Below are 22,123 nucleotides of genomic sequence, written 5' to 3' on the forward strand. Positions count from 1 at the left end.
ATCAGAGGTTGATCAAAGCTCTGGCAACAGAGCTTTGGTGGGGCAGGGGTGAGGAGAGCATCCTTGGACTGGTCAGGAGGCACAGATCAAACCCAGTCTAGTTCTGGGGTGGGGTGCAGCATGTGTTAAAACACCATCCACTCATGCCTGGTTAAGAAGACTACATGTATGATAAACCAGCGATATGGACCAGATGGTACCCAAGCCTGGCGTATAGAAAGGCTCCTTGCCTGGTTTTTGTAGCCATTGTAGGTAGCATTTGGTGTCAACTTCCTCCCTCCCTCCCTCTGTCCCTCTCTTCCTTCCTTCCTTCTTTTTTTGGTGCTACTGATATTTGAACTCAGGGCCTCATACTTCCTAGGCAGGTGCTTTACCATTTGAGTCATGCTCTCAACCTTTTTTGCTTTGGTTATTTTTGAGATATGGTATTGCATTTTTTCCCAGGGCTGGGATGACAGGTGCTCACCACCAGTTCAGCTTTTCTGTTGTTGAGATGGAGTCTCACAGACTTTTTGCCTGGGCCAGTTTCAAACCACGATCTTCCCCATCTAATTCTCTTGAGTAGCTGGGATCTTAGGTATGAGCCACCATACTCCTTCCTCTCTCCTTGCCTTCCCTCTTCTCCTCCCCCTCCCTCCCTTCCCTTCCCTCCTCCCCTTCCCTTCCTCCCTCCCTTCCTTTTTTGCAGTGCTAGGATGTTCAGTAGGTTAGATGTATTAAGTCTGTTTATTCTTCTCCATTAGTGCTGGGGATGGAACCTAGGGCCTCCCACATACCAGGCAAGCACTCATCCTCTGAGCTATACCCCAAGCCCTTTGCCCAGTGTTTCTTAAAACTTTCAGGGCCAAAACCTTATATGGGAATCCAACCAAATCTAACCCCCCCACCCTCAAAAAATATCCCAAAGGTCTCCAGACAGTTCTGTGGTATTATGGTTACTTCTAAGACTCCCCCCACCACAATCCATTCCAAGTTGAGAACCTGTGGTTTAGTTTGCCTCACTCATTTCACATGCAACACAAGCTGAGACAGACAGACCTTGCTCAGAGTCACACACAGATCACCAATGTGTCAATTAACTGCAGAGTCAGAACTGGATGTGAATGATGGATCTGCCCCTTGCAGATCCATTGAACAAGGAATGCTTGTTCTCCTTGTGCCTCAGCTTCCTCATCTTAAAGTGGGAATAAGAATAGTACCTACTTGTCTGGTTAGGGCTAAATGACACATGAAGTATTTAGCATTAATGCTTTAATAAGTGGTAGCTCTGACTTTTATCACAGTCAAGATTTTTAAAAATGAAATCTTGCTGAGTTATCCAGGCTGTCCTTGAACTCCAGGGCTCAAGCAATCCTCCTGCCTCAGACTCCTGAGTAGCTGGGACTACAGGCCTGGACAACCACACCCAGCTTTTTCTTTTTTAAAATTTATTTTTAGTTAATACATATAACAGAAATTATACATTGTAGACTATCACAATAAATTTATTGTACAAAAGAATGGGTTTTGTTACGACATTTTCATACTTGTATACTATTTGTGGGTGTGCATGGTAGTGGGGTTTGAACTTAGGACTTGGAGCTTGCTAGGCAAGCACTTCAGCCAAATCTCCAGCCCTTTTTTCTTTAGTTATTTTTCAGATAGGCTCTCACCCTTTTTGCCTGGGCTGGGCTGGGATCTGGATCTTTCTACCTACCTATAGGAAGGATGACACAGTGAGGACTACAGATGGCTTGTTTTTTGAGATAGAGTCTCACTAACATTTTTCCTGGGCTGGCCTCTAACCATGATCCTCTGGATCTCTGCCTCCCAAACGTGTTTTTTTTTTTTTTTTTTTTTTTAAACTGGAGACTGATTCTGTAGCTCAAGTGGAAGTTTGAATTAAACAACTCTCGCCACCTACTGGTCACGCAGTGAATAATGCAGAATTTGTGTCAGGGAAACACACAGTCCCTGATTTACCTTTACTATTTTTGACTTTACAATGGTGAGAAAGCCAGTAGAGACCATACTTTGATTTTTTTATCTTTTTCTGTGGTAGTAGTATGTGGCGTGACCCTATTGTTGGCCAGCAGTAGGCTTGTGTAAATGTTCTGAGCACATGCTAAGCTAGTATATTTGGTAGGTTAGACACATTTAATTAATTTTTTGGTGGTGCTGAGAGTTGATTGAACCTAGGGCCTCAAGCATGCTAGGCAAGCACTCTGCCACAGGACTACATCTCCAGTTCTAAATGTGCTTTTGACTTATGATATTTTTAATTTACACTGGTTTTGTGGAGATGTAACCCCACTGTCCATCAAGGAGGGTCTATACCAATTGCCTGGTTATTGTTGGGGAATTAGTGACTACTCTTTTGTGAGACTGCATGGTTCTTTTCATCCACAGCTTATTTGAACATTGTATCAGTTAGCCTTTGTTGTATAACAAATTATGCTAAAATGTAGCAGTTTGGAATGTGTTTTGTTTTTGGTGGCCTTAGGGTTTGAACTCAGGACCTCACTCTTACTAGGCAGGCACTCTACCACTTGAGCAACTCTGCCAGCTCTTTTTTTGTGGTGAGTTTTTTCGAGATAGGGTCTCTTGAACTATTTGTCTGATCTGGCTTTGAACCACAACTCCTGATTTCTACTTCCTGAATAGCTAGAATTACAGGTGTGAGCCACAAGTGCCCAGCACTTACTAACTCTTGATTTTGTGAGTTGGCAATTTGGGCTGAGTTCAGCTGGGTGGTTCTTCTGCTGGTCTTGCTTGAGTCACTCATGTCACTTCAGTTAGCTGGTGAGTTGGATTTGGCTTTATAGGGCCATCTTGGCAGTGGCTGGGGTGCCTTGCTTCTTTGTGGGGCCTCTCCATCAGGCTAGCACTAACTCCATTCCCATGGTGGTGGCAGACTTGCTAGGAAATGCAGAGAGGGAAGCTCCAAGGTGCAAACATTTCTACTTGTGTCATGCTTGCTAAAGTCTCATTGGCTGAAACCAGTCACATGGTCAAACTCAGAGTTTTTCCCCAAGCCAAGGAGAAAGGTCTCAGGAAAAATTCACCTTGCCAGCACCTTGATCTTGGACTCTCCAGTCTGCAGAACGTGCAGAAATAAATTTTTGTTGTTTAAAAAATGACTCAGTCTATGACATTTTATTATGACAGCCAGAACAGAATAATAGATTGTGTGTATGTATGTGTGTGTGCGTGTGTGTGCGCGCGTGTGTGTGGTGTGTATTGCTGGGGACTTAACCCAGGGCCTCATGCATGCTAGGCAAATGTACTCCTAGCCCAGCTGACTAATACAATTTTATAGGTAGAGACTATAACCTTGAGGCTAGCCCACTAATCTCATTTGGAAAGTGACTTTCTCTGTAGGAGACATTTGCATTTCTTTGTCTGTTGTGGGGTTCCATTCTTTATTCTTCTGTCCTCCTCCATCCTCTTTCCTCATTTCCTACCTCTTGTGTTTCACCATTTTTATGGGTTAGCCAAAGTATTGTAGGCTACCCTGGGAATGATGTCTTTCTTTCCTGCATGGTTCTCCATAGAATGAGCTGCCCAGGAAGGGATGGGCTAGTCATAGTCACGCTCTCATTCCCTCCCTACCCAAGTCCTGTCATGATAATTTAGGAATTTTTTTTTTTGGCTTAAGAAAGTGTACACTAGCTGGGTGTAGTGGCTCATACCTGTAGCCACAGCTACTTGGGAGGCAGAGATCAGATAGAGAGCATTGTGGTTTGAGGCTAGCCCATGCAAAAAGTTCATGAGACCCCCATCTCAACCAATAAACCAGATATAGTGGCACACATCTGTCATCCCTGCTACATGGGAAGCATAAATAGGAGGATTGTAGTTCAGGCCGTCCCTGGCAAAAATATGAGACCTTATGTGAAAATACTAAAGAAAGGGCTGGAGGCATGGCTGGAGTGGTTGAACACCTGCCTAGCAAATGGGAGGCCCTGAGTTCAACCCCTGATACTGCAAAAAACAAACAAACAAACAAACAAACAAACAAACAAAAATCCCCCACAAAACTGCCACCCAGCAAGGTGAGTGGATATCTGTCTTGTCCATCCCTTGCCTTGGAACAGTATCTGGCATGTGACTGTCATTCAGTATTCATCCAGTGGACTAATGTCTCTGGCTAGGACTCATGCCCTGCCACAGAGTTGAGATCTCTGACAGTGCCCACTCATGTGCCATCCCAATGTCTACTTCCCACTGCCCACAGGTTCTGTGCCTCTGAGGGCCTCCTCTTAATGACTATTGACCATAGGGCTCCTAGGATGAGTTTTCATTCTTCCTCTATCAGAAATCTGTGCACCCCACACTCAACTCCTGCCCCAGAGACCCAAAGTAGAACTGTTTTTGGTAATACCAACTGGTTTTGTTGTGAGATGGGCAGTGTAGATGTTCCACCATGAGTTGGTGTATGCACGCTTAAGGCTGTGTGCGCATGCACACTCATTGGCACATGGGTTTTTCTGTGTGCTATGACACCATGTTTGAGCAACTCCATTCACATGAGAGATACTTAACTTGTACATTCATTTTGACTATCTTCCACTGGAAGGCACTCAAGGGTCTCTTTCTATCACAAGTCTACTGCCATGACTTTCAGGTCAACCAAGATGACATTCTAATTTGCACAAAAGTGCCCATGAGCTAGATGCAGACCTATGTCTACCTGTGTGGTGCCTTTGTGTGTAGCAGATAGAATAATGCCCGCCTTCCCCAGGAGGTGTCTGTGTCCTAATTCCTGGAACCTGTGACTGTGTCCTCTTATGGAGTAAAAGGGTCTATGTGCACAGAGATGTCTCCCAACAATATGGCAGAGATGCTGTACCGGACATCGTGGGGAGGAAGCTCCTGGAGGAGAACTTAATGCATGACGACCTGGTGGTCCACACTGCAACCAGTGCTATGCCAGGAGGAGTTATTTCCACCTCTCTGAGGCACTGGTGTTGACCTGGGTGACTATACCCGAGTCCCATCCCTGCAGCATGTCCCATCCTAGGAGATGAGGAGTGGCTGTTCCATTGTTCCATATACCCAAGTGCCTCACTTCAGTCTCAGTGACATTTTTTGGGGGTGATATTAAGGTTTTAACTCAGATCCTCGCCATTGCTAGGCAGGTGCTCTACCACTTGAACTACACCACCCATCCTGTTTTGCTTTCATTATTTTTCAAATCGGGTCTTACTTTATACCTAGGCCAGCCTGGATCATGAGCCTCCTATTTATGCTTCCTGTGTAGCCTCCTGTGTAGGGATGACGGGCACAACCATCGCACCTGACTTATGGACTGAGATGGAGTGTTGTGAAATTTTTGCTTGGCCTGGCCTTGGACTGTGATCCTCCTGATCTCTGCTTCCTGAATAGCTGAGATTTCAGGTGTTTGCCACTGTGCCTGGGTGACAGTTGGAGGTTGAGGCCATCATACAGGAGGCCTTCTACAGCAGAAGCCTGCAAGGCAGGCAAGCTGGGTGGGATTGAAGGTTGAGGGTCTTCCCAAAATGTGCATAGTCATGAGTGACTGTTGGATGTAAGAGTGGGTGCCAGTACGGTGTGAGAAGGGGACTGGCTGAACCTCCCCATGGGCCTGAGTTGAAGACCAAGCCTGTAGTCCCCAAGTCCTGGTGCTCAATCAGCCATCCCCATATATAACTTGCCCAATGTGACCTCACTTAGAGGCCCCACTCAATTCAAGTTTCAACACTGAACCTTGGTCTCTCCTACCCATGCTCAGCTCTCCAAGATGTCAGCCCTAGAATGTTCCCATCCTCAATCTGGCAAGTCCACTACCTCAGTGCTCCAATAACCCAGTCTCTTCATCCTCGGTTTCCCACCAGCCAGCACCCTGTAATCAGCATCCCGTTACCCAATGTGATACCACGCTCAGGGAAGAGGGCAGTTCTGTACCATCTAAATGACCAATTTATAGGCTGGGCAGAGTGGTACATGCCTATAATCACAGTTATTGGGAAACATAGGCAGGAGGATTGCTGTCTAGGGCTGGGGCAAAAACATGAGATCCTATCTGAAAAATATCTAAAGGAAAAAGGACTGGAGGTGTGGCTAAAGTGGTAGAGCATCTGCCTAACAAGTGTGAGGCTCTGAGTTCAAACCCCAGCACTGCCAAATCAAATAAAATCAGATATCCATTTTCTTTAAAATTTTTTTTATTAGGATACATTCATCATACAGGGGGTTCATTGTGACAATTCCAAATAGGCTTATATTGTACATTGCCCTCCACCATCTATTGACCCCCTCCCTGCCCCACCTAAACGAATTGCAAGAGGTTTCATTGTTTTGTTTCATGTAAGTATATGAAGTACATCAGCCATTAATCTCCTTTGTTCACCCTCAGTCCTCCTGCAAGTTTGCCCCCGCACTGTACCTACTTACAGTCCTGTCTTTCATTATTAATTTCTAAGTCAATGTTCAGAGGTGTGTGCCCTCTGTGGCTTTACTTTGATTCGTTCAACCCCTTCCATTGCTCTCCCTTACCCTTTATGTCCCACCCCCCCATTTTTCAACAGCTTTCAGTACACATCCTTATATCCTTCACAACTGTTACATTTTATGATACGGTTGACACTCTAGCATTCTCTTTTCCTTTCCCCGAGTTCCATAGAGTAGTTCCACTGTTACAATCATGTTCTGCATCTGAGTTTGTATGTGATCATGCTTGTTCTTGTGTATGTTTATCTTTGGATCTATCTTCCACGTATGAGAGAAAACATGCGTCCTTTGTGTTTCTGATCCTGGCTAACTTCACTTAACATGATGTCCTCCAACTTCAAACCACACCTCATTATTCCCTGTGGCTGAATAATACTCCATTGTGTATATATACCACAATTTTGAGCCATTCATCAGTTGTAGATTACCTGAGTTGTTTCCAAAGCTTTGCTATTGTAAATAGTGCTGCGATGAACATCGGGGTACAGGTGTCTCTATTTTATTCTGACTCATGTTCCTTTGCGTGGATGCCCAGGAACGGTATCACTGGACCATATGGCAGTTCTATTTCTAGTTTTTTGAGGAATCTCCATGCTGCTTTCCATAGTGGTTGAAATGCCCATTTTCTTATTAGTCAGCACCAATACCTGATTATCTAGTGCTTGAGTGTGTCCCCCCAAAGTTCATTCCTCAGTGTGGCAGTTTTGGGAGGTGGGCCTTGTGGAAGGTGTTTGAATCATGGAGCAAACCCATCATGGAGGGATTCCTGCTTTTCTTGTGAGAAAGGGTTGAGCCCCTATTTTTCCTTTCTCTTCCCAGCATGAGGTCCTTATGGGGAGCAGCTGCCCAGTCTTGGACTTCCCAGCCTCCAGAACCATGCACCAAAAACGAACCTTTTTCCTTTAGACATTTCCTGGTCTCAGGTATTCTGTTATAGCAACAGAAAACAGATGTAGGCATCTAGACAGGCCAACACTGAAGGCTCTATCCTATGGCTGGTGGAAACCCAACACATGAACATCCCAGCTCTCAACATGGCTGACATCCCAACTTCTGGACTTTGACAGGGATCACTCGTACTCAAATGGTTACGCTGTTTCTCCTGTCCAGCTGTGAAAGGGACTTTGTGTCCCAGAAGAAGTTAAAGCCATAATACCATTAATACTTGGACTCAGTGGCACATAACTGATTTGAATTCACCACACCAAGTTTAATTTTTTAACCAGTGTACATAAACTGTACAAAATAACAGGCTTCATTTTGACATTTTTATACAGGAATATAGTGACTGCACTTTGATCACATTCACCCCCCACTACTCTAACACGGCCCCTCCCCTCTCCTGCTGGTCCCTTTCCTTTTCCCAAATAGTCCTCCTTCTACTTTCATGTCTTTTTAAAAAAATCTAGGTTCCATATGTGAAAGAAAACGTGTCTATGTGAGTCTTGCTTATTTTGTTTAATGTGATGATCCAGTCCTACCCACTTTCTAGCTAGTGTGACTTTGCTCTTTTTTATGGTCAAATAATACTTGTATGTATATAGCACATTTTTCTTTTCTTGTCTTCTCTTCCCTTCCCTTTCTTTTCTTTCTTTCCTTCCTTTTTTTTTTTTTTTTTGCAGTTCTGGGGGTTGCACTCAGGGCCTTGCACTTGCTAGGGAGGTCCTTTTGCACCACATCCCCAGCCCTTTTTGCTTTAGTTATTTTTTGTTAATAGGATCTTGCATTTGTGCCTGGCCAGCCAGGACTGAGCTCTTCCTATTTATATTTCCCACACCCACCACACCCAGCTTTTATGAGTTGAGATGGAGTCTCATGAACTATTTGCCTGGGCTGGCTTGGAACCAAGGTTCTACTGATCTCTGCCTCCAGAGTAGCTGGAATACAGGTGTGATCAACTGTGCTTTGCTAAAGTTAGCACATTTCAATTGATTCTTGGCAAGTTTCATGTTCTTCATGGCTGTTAATTCAGAGAACTGCTAATTATGTAAGTGGACTCAGCTATCCACTTTCATTTGAAACAACGACAATAAAACCAAACCATAATGGTTTGGGATGGTTTGAGTGTCTCTAATCCTAGTTGTACTGCATTGACATCTTCCTGCATTTAAGTTAGAAATAAATACATAAATAATTATGGTGACTATAAACATGCAGGGACAGAACTCTGATGAATTCAGTTCCCTATGTCCCCATGACCACAAGAGATTTTATTTGTGCTAAAAACAGTAAAGTGTTGCATACCATGACGTATAGTATTTGTTTGCAAGTGTGAATTTTAGTTCACACATGAAATGAAGGATTGAATTGGAACGAAGTCATTACAATGGAAACTTACTCTGTTAAAATTGTCATTTTTTTCTCTTGGTGCTGGGGGTCAAAACTGGGGCCTCCCAAATGGTAGGCAAGTGTTCCACCACCTAGCTACACCCCCCAAAATTGTTCATTGTTTTAATGCTAAAGAATGAATTGAGAAGTTGGGTGCTGGTGGCTCATGCCTGTAATCCCAGCTACTTGGGGGGCCGAGATCTAGAGGATTGAGGTTCGAGGCCAGCCTGGGCAACTAGTTCACAAGACTCCATCACCAAAATAAGCAGAGCAAATGGACTGAAGGGCGGCTTAAAGCGGTAGATTGCCTGATTTGCAAGTGCAAAGTCCTGAGTTCAAACCCCAGTCCAACCATGAAAAAAGAGAATGAATTGAGAGAATGAGATGTGGTGTCATTTTATATTCTAATTTTACATCATCAACTTAGCACCTCAAATTTCAGCACCTCAAATTTTACTGTTTGCAGATGTTTACACTTCATGAAAGTTCACTTATTTCTGATTTATATAAAATATTATTATGGTATTATAATATACACAGTACATATGTTTTTCAAATATATAGAGTAATACAATACTATAGTAGGATTGTGAAATATATTTTATTAATTATTATTTTATTCACTCATTATTTGTTTAGTATTCATTTATTATTTACTTATGCAGTGCAGGGGATGGAACATAGGGGCTCTCACATTCTAGGCAAAAGCTCTATCACTGAACTGTACCCCAAGCCTGTTCCATTTATTCATTTATTCATCATTTATTTATATTTTTAGCAGTATTTGGGTTTTTTACTTTTAGTATTTGGGTTTAGGCTGCCCTTGAACCACGATTCTCCAGATCTCTGCCTCTTGAGTAGCTGGGATTACAGACTGGAGCCACTGCTCATCCATCCATTTATTATTTATTATAATTTTTTCCTTCTTTTATTTTATCATTTTTACATATTATAATTTTGTTAGGATATATTCATTATATGGGGGGATTCATAGTGACAATTATGACTAGTCTTATACATTATTTACATGGCCCCCCAATCGCCTCTCCCCCTCAACCTTCCCCGCTCCACTTAGAGCAATGGCTAGAGCTTTTTTAGTTGTTTCATATAAGTATATGAAGTCCATCAAACATGTACAGTCCCCTTAATCTCCTTCATTTACCCTCCCCCTCCCACTAGTACCTCCTCCCCACTGTACCTATTTTACAGTCCTGTTTTTCGTTAATATTTAGGTTGATGTTAAAGGGGGCGTCTCAGTGTATGCCCACTCTGGGTGTGCTTTACTTTGAGACAGGGCTGTTTTTTAAAGACAGGGTCTTGCTGTGTAACTCAGGCTGGCTTTGAACTTGAATTCCTTCTCTCTCTACTTCCCAAGTGCTGGGATGACAGGAAAGCACCACCACGGTCGGGTCCTTCCAACTATTTTATGATCATTCTTGTTTCATTTCTGATTATGAATGTATATGAGTTTGTTTTATAGAAGGAGAAATTTAAAAAAAATAATCACTGCTGGATTCAGACACACTGAGAAAGCCTCTGGGACTGGCAGTAATTTGTTCTTGAGGTCTGTGATGTAGTTCAGTAATTATCAGTGGCGGAGCTCCTGCCTCGCATGCGCGAGGCCCTGGGTTCCAACCGCAGCTGTAATGCCCCCCACCCTCCAAAAAAATTCTCCAAGGAGAGAACCAAAGAAGAGTGCAGTTTCAAGCCTACCCACTAGAGGACGTTGTTCTTAAATCAAGGCCAGTTCAGTTCCACCCAAAGTGCAAATCCCGGCCTGGGCACCGCACCTCGGGACCTCCATTCCAGTTTGCAACCTGAGTCTGGCTCAGACTCCTTTTTCATCTCCAGCCCCCCATCCTGCGCCTGCACTCTGTGCACTCCGCAGGGCCATCTGCAAGAAGCTCTGCGTCCCCTCCACCCACTTCCAGGTTTTCCCCAGTCTATTTTGACTTCTATCGCTGGGATTTTGCTTGCGCTATGCCCTCTATTTAGATTTCCTTCCTCCCCATTTTCTGATGTACACCTACAAAACGAATACTGCACTTAGCGATTTAGCCTCAGCTTCCCCTGCTGAGGGGGGCGTGGTTTTTGTTTTTGTTTTTTTGCTCTGTGCCTCAGTTTCCTCTCTTGGATAGATTAGAGAGGATATGTCAGGACAATCCTGGGGCTAGGAATTCAGAAAGGCAATAGGGAGTCTTAGAAGGTGTTTCAGCAGGAACGTGTCTTAAGATGAAGGCGAGAAAAAGGTCAACCTCCCTTCTTTTTGCCCCTGGATCTTTCTGGAATGGTCTTAGGTGGCTGGAAAGAGAGGCTGTACCTTCAACCAGCTTGGGCTCCCTTGTTGGAACCCCAGTGACCAGATCAGTAGGTCCCCCTTCTTGTGTGTCTTCCTGTTGGGGCTGTTTGCTCCCTGGGACCTCCCTGGGACACCAGATAAAGGGACAGCCCTGGCGGGAAAGCCACCAGCTGCAGGCTGGGGGCCCGGGTGTCACCTTTACGGAAGCGCCCATGACTCCCTCCACCGCGGAGGAGTTTGGAGGCCCCACCCGGCTGAGGCAGCTCACCCAGGACTCGTTGAGGAAGCAGCGACGGCGGAGGTGAGCCCCGCACAGGTAGAGGCCCACCTGGGCTGGCCAACGTCGGGGGCTGGGGGCCACCGGGACCCTAACTCCCTCTACCCGGCTCAGCCTCTCTGGCTCTGTCCCAGGGCCCCTCAACTTTCCATTCTCCTCTCTCCATCACTGTCTTTCTCCTTCTGGGTCCTTTTCACTCTTAACAGCCTCTTCCCCATCTCTGTCCCTTTCTGTGTGTCTCCCTCACTCTAGATCTATCTCCAAGTTTTCGCCTCTCTGGGTGTCTCTGTCTCTCTCTCTGGATCTCTGGTGGGGGAGTCTCTGTTTTCCTCTCTTTTTGACTTTAGTTCTCTGTCTCTGCATCACTGCCTCTTTGGGTCTCTCTGTATCTCTCCCTCTTCCCTCTTTTCACCTCTGTCTGCCACTGTCTCTGAAGTTTCAGCCAACCCCTGGCCTTAGGGTGGGGGACAGGCTTCTGCCCGCTCCCAGGACCCCTCCTCTCTCCTCTTAGGTTCTGCCTCCTCTGACACTTGTTCCTCTGGAAGGAGTCTACATTCTCCCTGCAGCCTGCTTTTGCCCCACAGCCCATCTTCTCTCTACAGTCCACTTGCTCCCTGAAGCCCACCTCCTCCTGAAGCCCCCACTTTCCTGAAGCTCCTCCCCTCACAGCCCCCACCTTCCCTCACCTTTCTGCCCTTTCTCACCTATAGGCTCTGTGTCTGTCCTTCTTCCATGGTGTAGCCCCTATGCCCTGCTCCCCAGTGAGGCAGCTGTGTGTGATGTACCCCAGCTGCAGCCTTATTAGCACTGTGGGGTGGGAGAGGGTAGGCTCCAGGTATCTCTGAGAAGATCCTTGCTGGCCATGACACCCATCTGTGTGCATAGGGGGATGGAGTAGGACACTGGAGGTCCTTGACCATGGTGTGTCAGGGACCAGGGAGGGTCCAGCTGCTTTGGGGTGCTGGGGCAGCCTGGTGGAGGGGTGCTGGGAGCCCAGTTTTGTTCTGGGATCTGTTGGTCAGGGGGTCCAGTTGCTGCCCGGATCCGGGATTGTCTTCCTCAGGGACTGACTTTTGTGGGAACTGTTGTAAAGATGAGGGATATTTGAGTATCCCTTTTCCAAAATGCTTGGAACCAAAAGTGTTTCAGGTATCTTTCAGATTTGGGAATATTTGCTTCTATATAATGAGCTAGCCTGAGGATGGGACTCAAATCTAAATACGAAATCCATTTGTCTCACACACGCTTTTTGCCCATAGGCTGCCCGTAATTTTATACAAAATCTTGAATAATTTTGGGTATAAAACAAAGTTGCATGGTGTGGAATTTTCCACTCCTGATGTCATCTTGGGTCTCAGAAAGCTTCAGATTTTGGGCTAGGTGTGGTGGCCCACACCTGTAATCTCAGCTACTCTGGAGGTGGAAACAGGAGGATTGCAGTTTGAGGCTGACCCCAGGCAAAAAGTTAGCGAGACCATATCTCAACAAATCAGCCAGGTGTGGTGGTGTGCACCTGACACCTCAGTTACTCAAGAGGCAGAGGTAGGAGGATCATAGTCCAGGCTGGTTCCGGGCAAAAGTGCAAGACCCTATCTGAAAAATAACTAAAACAAAAAAGGACTGGCAGTGTGGTTCAAGCAGTAGCATGCCTGCCTGACAAGCATGAGACCCTGAGTTCAACCCCCAGTATCTCCAAAAATATTTCAGATTTTGGGGCTTTTTTTTTTTCTTCTTAGTTTGAGATAGAGTCTTGCTATGTAGCTTGATCTGGTCTTCAACTTGTAATTCTCTTGCCTCAGCCTCCTGAGGGCTGGCATTACAGGCATGTGCCACCCCACTGGGTATATTGTGGAATATTTTGGATTTCAGATAGTTGAATCAGGGATGCTCAGCCTGTGGTGTTTCATGAAACTGGCTTCTGTGCCTCTCCTGGTAGTTTTGTGGGGTTTGTAGAGAAGGTTGGTTGCTGTTGTTTGCAGGTAGCTGTTGGAGCTCAGAGCACTGTAGTGTCCTGTTGTTTCAGGGTTGTTGGTTGGGGTCCTGTGTGACTGCTCTGAGGTTCCAGTTGCTATGGGGGATGGGATGAATATCTGTTGTTGGAAAAGTAGCGCTTAAACACCTCCAGTTAGTGTTCCATGGAGTCTGCTGTGTTTGGTACTGAAGTTAGTGATGATAAACTCTCTCTCTCCCTCTCTCTCTCTCTCTCTCTCTCTCTCTCTCGCTCTCTCTCTCTCTCTCTCCCTCCCTCTCCCCTCTTCCCCGCATTCTGTCATTTCTCTTTGTCTTTCTCTCAGTTCCTGTTTCTTTCCTTCCATACTGCACTTTCTTTCAAACATTTATTGAAACTGGCATAGTGGCAACCTACAATCCCAGCACTCAGATCTCGAGTTTAAGCTACATAGCAAGACACAGTTTCAAGAACAAACAGGCTGGGCATGGTAGTTCACATCTGTAATCCTAGCTACCTGGGAGGCAGAATTGGGAGGATCAGGGTTCAAGGCCAGCACCAGCAAAAAGCTCACAAGATCCCATCTCAAAAATAACCAACACAAAAAGGGTTAGGGGCATGGCTCAAGTGTTAGAGCACCTACCTAGCAAGACTGAGACCCTGAGTTCAAACCCCAGTACTGCAAAACAAACAACTAAAAACACCCTAAATACTTATTAAGCAATTACTGTGTGTCCAGCATTGATCACAGCAGGCACCAGGAGGCTCTGGGGCTTGCTCTGATGGGAAAGAGGAGGTAGGAAACTCCTTCTTCCCCACCACCCATGTTTAGCACTGGGTGTGGGAATTGTTGATTCACTTGGAGCAAAAGGTCTGGTTATTTGTGACTCAGATTCCTCCCCCTCCCCTTGGTCAGGGCTTGTTCCCCAAATTTCAAGGCTGAGGCTGAGGGGTTTGGCAGCTGAGAAAGACCTGGGATTTTTATATGGATCCTTTCTTGGGGGAACAGAGAAGGTTACAGGTGTTGGGAGAGGGGACCAGCCAAACAGATAGCAGAGGGGAGGACAGTACAGGCAGAGGAAACAGACAGTGCAAAGGTCCTGGGGCAGGATTGTGCCTGGAATACTGGAAGAACAGCCAGGGGCCCATGGGGCTGGAACAGAGCTACCAGGGGAATAGTGGGGATCCAACCACCTCTTCTGGTCAAGCATCCTCACAGTCCAGGCCTACCTGGGTGCACATTTTTGTAACTCAGGCTCAGATATGAATCCAAAAGCAGGGTTTCTCTCTGACACACTATTTATATTTGGGGCTAGAAAGTCCTGTGTCCTGGATGGCTGTGCCCTTGGCCTCTACTCACTAGATGTCTGTTGTGTCCCTGAGGTTGCATTAATCAAGTATGTCTGTAGACATTGTCAGATGTCTCCTGGGGCTAGAACTATTGTCTTAAAGATGGAGGGTGAGTGGGAGGCTGCTGGGGGCTTCTGGGGCAGGATCTGCACGGGAGAGGTCTGGAGCTCAGGTCAGCAAGCCTCGGTCTCCTCACCTGCAGAATGGGGGTGACATGAGGATTGAGTGTACTCATTCATTCATTCAACAAGCACTTATCAAGTACCTGCTATGTTGCCAGGCTCTGTGTGTGGGGAAATATGGCAAGGCCCTGGCCTCATGGGAGAAAGAGAGATGCTAGTTAAATAATTACAGATAAATATAAAATTATTGAGACACTGACGATTAAGAAACAGAGGGTGGCTGGGCACCGATGGCTCATGCCTGTAATCCTAGCTACTCAGGAGGCAGAGATCAAGAGGATCACAGTTCAAAGCTAGTTTAAGACAAATAGTTTGAGAGATCCTATCTTGAAAAAAACCCCCAACACAAAAAGGGCTGGTGGAGTGGCTCAAGTGATAGAGTGCCTACCTAGCAAGCATGAGGCCCTGAGTTCAAACCCCAGTACCACTAAAAAAAAAAAAAAAAAAGGAAACAGAGGCAGGGAGTCATGTTTGTAATCCTAGGTACTCAGGAGGCAGAGATTAGGAGGATAATGGTTCAAGGCCAGCCTGGGCAAAAAGTTATTGAGACCCCCATCTCAACCAATAGCTTGTTGTGGTGATGTGGTTCAGGCTGACTGGGCAAAAAAATGAGGACCTATCTGAAAAATAACTAAAATAAGAAGAGGTGGGGAGATGGCTCAGGTGGTAGAGCACCTTGCCTAGCAAATGTGAGGCCCTGAATTCAAACCTCAGTACCATAAGAAAAAAAAACAGCAACACAGAATTCAGCAAACACCTATTACAGGCACTGGGCCTATCCTGGGAGGTCAGGGAGGGCTTCCCGGAGGAGTTGTGATTGAAGAATGAGAACAAGGAGACTAGGGGAAGGGAGGAAGAATGTTCCAGGCTATGGGGCACATGTGCAAAGGCCCGGTGGTGAGTTGGAATGGTGGGGAGGTCAGTGTGGATGGAGTATGGCTGGGAGGAGCTCCATCCGATTAGTGGGGGCCCCATGGGTGGGGTGAAGGAGTGCATTCTTGATGTGTTGAGAGTTTTAGGCAGGAAAATGTCATGATCTGATTGCGTGGTGAATAGATCCCTCCAGCAGATAGAGGTCTGCAAAGTGCTTACATGGGTAGTGCCAGGCACCCAGAAAAATCTTGGGTGACACCAGTAGGCGTTTCAAGGAACTGGGGAGGGTCACACGATCCAGTCCCTACTCCCTGAGGTACCCAGGGATGCAGCTCAGATGATCTGTAGGAGGCTTGAGGTGGGAGCTAGAAAAGTGAGCTGTCCCTGTTTGGAGCACAGTTTTGAAGATGGGGAAGAGACAGCCACTCCTGAGGATGTGGAGGACATGGCTCCAAAAGCTGGAAGCTGCCTCACTCAGGCCCTCCCTGGGCCCATTTCAAAGAAGGGAGACTGAGGCCTTGGGAGTTTATGGGCACTGAGCCCTGAGCCATGACACCAGCCCCCTGTTTTGCCCTGGAGGTGGTTGTCCCTGAAGAGCTGTGCCCTGGCCTCAGAGAAGCTTTGGGGACCTGCACACAGGAATGGCCTCATTTTAGGTATCAGAGGATGGTAGGCTCTGGGCTCCAGTATGAGGTTCCAAACCCACCTGGCACCAGCTGTGTTACTCTAAGCAAGTCACTGGACCTCTGTGAAATTCCATTCTTCCTCGGTGAAAGGGGGCTTGGCACTTCTAGGGATGTTGTGAGAATTCAATATTGTTTATATATTCATTAATCCAATAAACAGTTATTAAGTACCCACTGCATGCCAGGTGCACAGGGGACATATATGGTTAACGTTCCTGTCCTCAATGTCGAGTGTCTGAAAGTCAGAGACAGACACTAAGCAAGCCAGTCAGAAATTGCAAAGCAAGGAAGTTGGTCCATGTTGTCACATGGCTGAGTAGCGAGTAGTATTCCACAATACCACATTTTCTTTATCCATTCATCCTGCGTGGGTGTTTCTGCACCTTGGTTATTGTGAGTAACACCACAGTTAACACGGAGTACAGGTATGTCTTTAGCATGCTGAATTCAACAGGCATATGAGGTGATAGATTTGTTAATTAGCCCGGTTTAATCATTCCATCTTGTCAATGTATCAGTCAATGTATAGGAAAAACATCCTGTGAACCACCAGAAACCTATTAATTATTCTGTGCCAACTGAAAATAAAATTTAAAAAGTGAAAAAGAAAGCATTGGGGTGGGGAGATTGTGCTCTGAATAACCACAAAGCAGGGTGTGGGAGAGAAGATGGAGGTGGGTGAGGGAGGCTGTTAGCCTAGGAGTCAGTGTTGGACCTGGCTGAAGAGGGGACACTGGAAGAGAGTCCTGAAGGAGGTAAGGGAGGAACCACATGAACATTTTGGGGAACAGTATTCTAGGCAGAGGGAACAGCCTGAGTCAGGTGTGCTGGAGGAACAAGGAGGAGTTCCTGTGGCTAGGGGGGAGGGGTTGGTGGTGGGGGTTGGGGAGAAAAAGAGAGAGAGAGAGAGAGAGAGAGAGAGAGAGAGAGAGAGAGAGCAAACTCTGGGAGCCAAGAGACCAGAGGGGACTACAGTGGTCCAGACAAGCAATGAGGACAGGACTGTGACCCAGGAGGGAGCGATAGCTGGAAAGGTTTTAGACTGGCTTTGCAAGTTGGGTGAGAGGAAGATGTTTAGGGTGACCTTGGCGGTTTTGGCCTGAGCACCTGGTTGGATGGAGTTGCTGTCCAGTTTGTTGGAAGAGGAGCTACATTTTTTCCAGATCAGGTCTCACAAACTATTTGCCCCAGTTAGCTTTCAACCGAGATCCTGATCTCTGCCTCCTAAGTAGCTAGGATTATAGGCATGAGCCCCTGGTTCCTGACAAGAGACTCTAGGTTTTGACCACATTGAGGACTTAATGCTCATGAGACCCCCCGTGGAGGTGTCGGGGAGGCAGATGTCCCACAAGTGCTGAATTTAGGGTGAAGCTGCCATCACTACCTGTTGGCTTCATCTGGGGTTAATGGGATGCACCTGTAGGGTTTGGTGGGCCTGGGTGGGGTCAGGACAACTACCCCTGGGGAGTGTGAGGGCTCAGGAGCCTGGAAGGGGGATCCTCGCGTGGCTGGGGTCTGAGTTGGGACAGGGCAGGCTGGGTCTTTCTCTTGGCTGGACACACAGCATTTCTGAGTTTCCTTCTTTTAGGAGTGTGTGGTGACAGGGGCCAGGTGCCCTCCCCCCGTCCTGATGACAACACTGAGGTCTGGGTGTTGGAGGAGCGGACCTATGGCAGAGCTCAGTGACAATCCTACTGAAGAGTCTAGCTGGGCCCCAGGTGCCCAGGGAAGGGGTGGGTGGAAATCTGAGACTTTCTTTTTAGGGTGGATTGTTTCCATTTAGACTGGGAAAGGCACAACCCTAGGGACCCGGATAGCCAGGGGCCCTGAGGGCTTAACACTCACAATGAATTTTGCTCCATGTGAGTTTCAAGACGTGTATTTCTATCATATGACACTTGCCTCCCATGGATCGGGGTCCCGTGAGTCCTGGGGAGCTCTCTAAGCCCAGAAACTGGAGATCTACTGAGATGGATGGGTTACTGTTCAACCTTTTTGTTCAGTTTTGTGCCCTTTTCACAGTTGCAAAAATGAAGCCTCCAAGTACACAGGGCACATGTCCAAGTGTGCCCTTGGCTGGGCAAAGATTGGAGTGCTGGCCTTGCAGCCTCCAGACACCCATACCCACCCCCACTTCCTGCTCATCAGCCTGTTTCTGGCCCTGGGACCCCAGCTGGGCTTGTGGGCTGGGCACAGGCAGTACCAACAACTTCCGGCCTCTCCCCTGGGCCCGGGAGGGAGGGGAGGAGGAGAGACAGCCACGGGTTCCAGAGTGCCTTCAGTTTCCCCCTTGAAATCTGACTTCCCACCAAGGCTTCTCGGTTTTAGAGAGCAGTTTCGATGGGGGCTTTTGTGAGGCAGGGGCTCGCTCATTGTGAGACTGTAGGGCTCCCGTGAGAAGGCAGCTTCTGGGGCTCTGAGGCTTTTCCAAGGAATGGGCTGGGTTGCTTGCGGGCCGTGAGAATAGCCTCTGAGGCTCCCTTGTTTTCCCTGGGTGTCCTTCTGAGTCAGAAGAGAGCCTGGTGGGGCAGTGGGTGAGGGGAGGGCATCTCCATCCCTGTTCCTTTGAAGCTGGGCAGGGAAGGATGGAGAAGCCAGAGAGACAGGCCTAGAACAGCAGTCTCCGTCTCCCTGCTCGTATGCCTCCTGTGACAAGCGCATCACCACCTCTCAAGGCAAACTCCGCTGCATTGTGAGCAGAGGACACCACCCCTGGACCACACAGCGCATCCTTCCTTCTCTATTTCCCACCTCCTGCATTTATTCAAGTGCCTATTCTGGAGGTCTGTGGACATGGTGGACAGACTCAAGGTGCTGACTGTAATGATGGTTCAATCCCACTGGGCACCTGGGACCTCAGAATAGGTTCCTGGTTCACTTGACTGGAGTCAATCTGACAGACTTCCTGGAGGAGTTAATATCTGAGTTCTGAAGGCTGAATGTGTTTCATGCTAAAGGAACAACATGTGGGAGTCAGGGGACATCATTTTAGGAAACGAGAGCAGTTTGAAGTGGCCACACAGTGTGTTTATGGGGGCTCGCCGCTACTGAGGCCACAAAAGGGGTAGAGGGGAAGCAGTACCCAGACAGGATGTGACCCAACTTTGTTTCAGATATGTATATGTTGTTTTTGGCAGTACTGGGGTTTGAACTCAGGGCCTCACGCTTGCTAGGCAGGTGCTCTACCACCTGAACCATTCCACCAGGCTTTTTTATGTGGTGGGTTTTCTTGAGACAGGGTCTCACTAACTATTTGTCTGGGCTGGCTTTGAACCATGATCCTCCTGATCTCTGCCTCCTGAGTAGCTAAAATTACAGGTGTGAGCCACCAGCACCTGGCATGTTTCATATTTCTTAATTGCTTTGCCAGGAAGCAATTCACACTTCTAAGTACTCATGTGCCCATCTCACCACATCCTTGCTAGCACTGAGGTTTATCATTTAAAAAAAAACTTTGTCAATTTCAACAGGAAAACTTGTTATCTCATCATGTGAATGCAAGCAAATGAGTATTTCTTTTGTAAGTGACAAAGGTGAGTGGCATCTCTACATGTGCCTTGGCCTCACAAATGTCACCTCTTTCCTGTGAGTGTTAAGAAGTCCTCCACCCACTGGAGAGTTTGTGGTCATTTTTACCTTTCCTTTTAGCACGGAACAAAAGGAAAGCTGTGGCTGCCCTTTGGCCATGTGGGTGGGGAATTTGTGAGGCAGCCTACTTCCCTCTCCTTTGATTCATCTCTTTTTTATTTTCTCACTTTTTTTTTTTATCCTTTCAACGTTTTAAGTTTTCCTCTGTTGGCCACTTGGTCCCCATGTCATGGTGACTTCATCCTCATCCAGGTTGTCTTCGGGTTCCAAGAGAAGGGTTGGCGAGCCCTGGGAAGGTGTTGCATGGGGGACCACCTTCACATGCTGTCTTACGCACACCACTTGCAGTTCATTCTCAACACATCGGCCATTTTCTTACTGAGGATGGAACCCAGATCCTCATGCATGCTAGGCAACACTTTCCCTCTGAGCTATTCCCTCAGCCCCTCTCAAACCTGTTTTAAAAATAATTTAATTGGGTTGGAGGTTTGGATGAAATGGTAGAGCACCTGCCTTGCAAGTCCAAAGCCCTGAGTTTCAAAACTCAGTACCACCCCCAAAATTTAATTGATGCATTATAATTGTATAAATGTATGGGGCTACAGTGACATATGGCATACATATCATATATGATATCATATCATACATCATATATACATATGTATTTTATTTACTTACTGCTTTTGGTGATACTGGGATTTGAGCTCAGAGTCTCACACTTGCTAGGCAGTTGCTCTACCACTTGAGCCACAAACCAAGCCCATTCTTTACTTTAATCATTTTTCAGGTAGTGTCTCACATTTTTGCTACCTATAGCCTCCCGCAGAGTTGGGATGACAGGCGTGAGCCACCATCTCCAACTTATTGATTGAAGGAGGCTTTTGCTCACTTTTTTTGCCTGGGGCTGGTCTTGAACCATGATCCTCTGATCTCTGCATCCCAAGTAGCAAGGATTACAGGTGTAAGCCACCACACCCCACCCAATGTGATATTTTGATACACATATACAATGAGCAAATCAGGGTAATTAGCATATTCACCTCAAATATAATTATTGTTCCTAGCTATGTTGACATATACAATAAATTACTTGCTGTAGTCACTCTACTGTGCTCTCGAAGAGTTTATTCCACCTCTCTGACTGATTTTTGCACCCATTATCCAGCCTCAGTCTACCCTCCTTTTCCCTTCCCTTCTCAGCCTTGGGTAACCACTATTCTACTCTTTGCTTTTATGAGATCAACTTCTTTACCTCCCACATGTCAGTGAGAATATATGGTATTTATCTTTCTGTGCTGGGTTTATTTCATTTAACATGATGTACCCATTTTACAGATAAGTTGCTGAGGCTCAGAGATGCTAAGATATAAGCCTGGCATCCCATGGCCACAGCTGGTTGTTCGTCTTAATTTCTTCTAACCAGCTCTTGTTCTGATATTACAATTTTTTTATGTGACTGGGGTTTGAACTCAGGACTTCCTGCTTGCAAAGCAGATGTTCTACCGCTTGATCCACTCCTTCAGTCCTTTTTCTCTGGTTATTTTGGAGATAGGGTCTTGAAAACTATTTGCCAAGGCTGGCCTTGAACCATGATCCTCCTGATCTCAGCCTCTCAAGTAGCTAGGATTACAGGCGTGAGTCACCACCTCTGGTTTTGACATAAAGATTTAATTAAATTCTAATTTGTGCTTGTGGAGAGGGCTGGCTGTTTTTCCATATCTACTGTCTCACCCTGCCTGGTCAGGAAATAGAAGCCCTTTTCCTTATTAGGAAGGGGCTTTGGAGTCCATGTTAGCACTCATATAAAAAAAAAAGCAGGACAGAGGAAAACACACACACAAACACTGTTATTGAGCCCCAAGTGGCCCCAGGGCTCAGGTCCTAGGCTTTGGTTCTAGGATATTAAGGTCTGGGCTCCTGGGTCTAGGTCCATCTTTGCTACTAAAATTTTCTATGAACCCTAACCGTCCATTTCCAGTCCTGAGTAGAAGAGTACTCTTCTAGTAGTCAATCTATCTCTTGAATTATATCTGAGCTCTACCTGATTCTTTTTGTATTAACCTGTTTTTGTTTCATAAACTTCTGTTCTTGTTTAGTGGCTGTTTTTTCCTTTATTTTTATTTTTCTCTTTCTTTTGTC

This window comes from Castor canadensis, chromosome 14 (assembly GCF_047511655.1).
Source record: "Castor canadensis chromosome 14, mCasCan1.hap1v2, whole genome shotgun sequence".
Taxonomy (NCBI): Eukaryota; Metazoa; Chordata; class Mammalia; order Rodentia; family Castoridae; genus Castor; species Castor canadensis.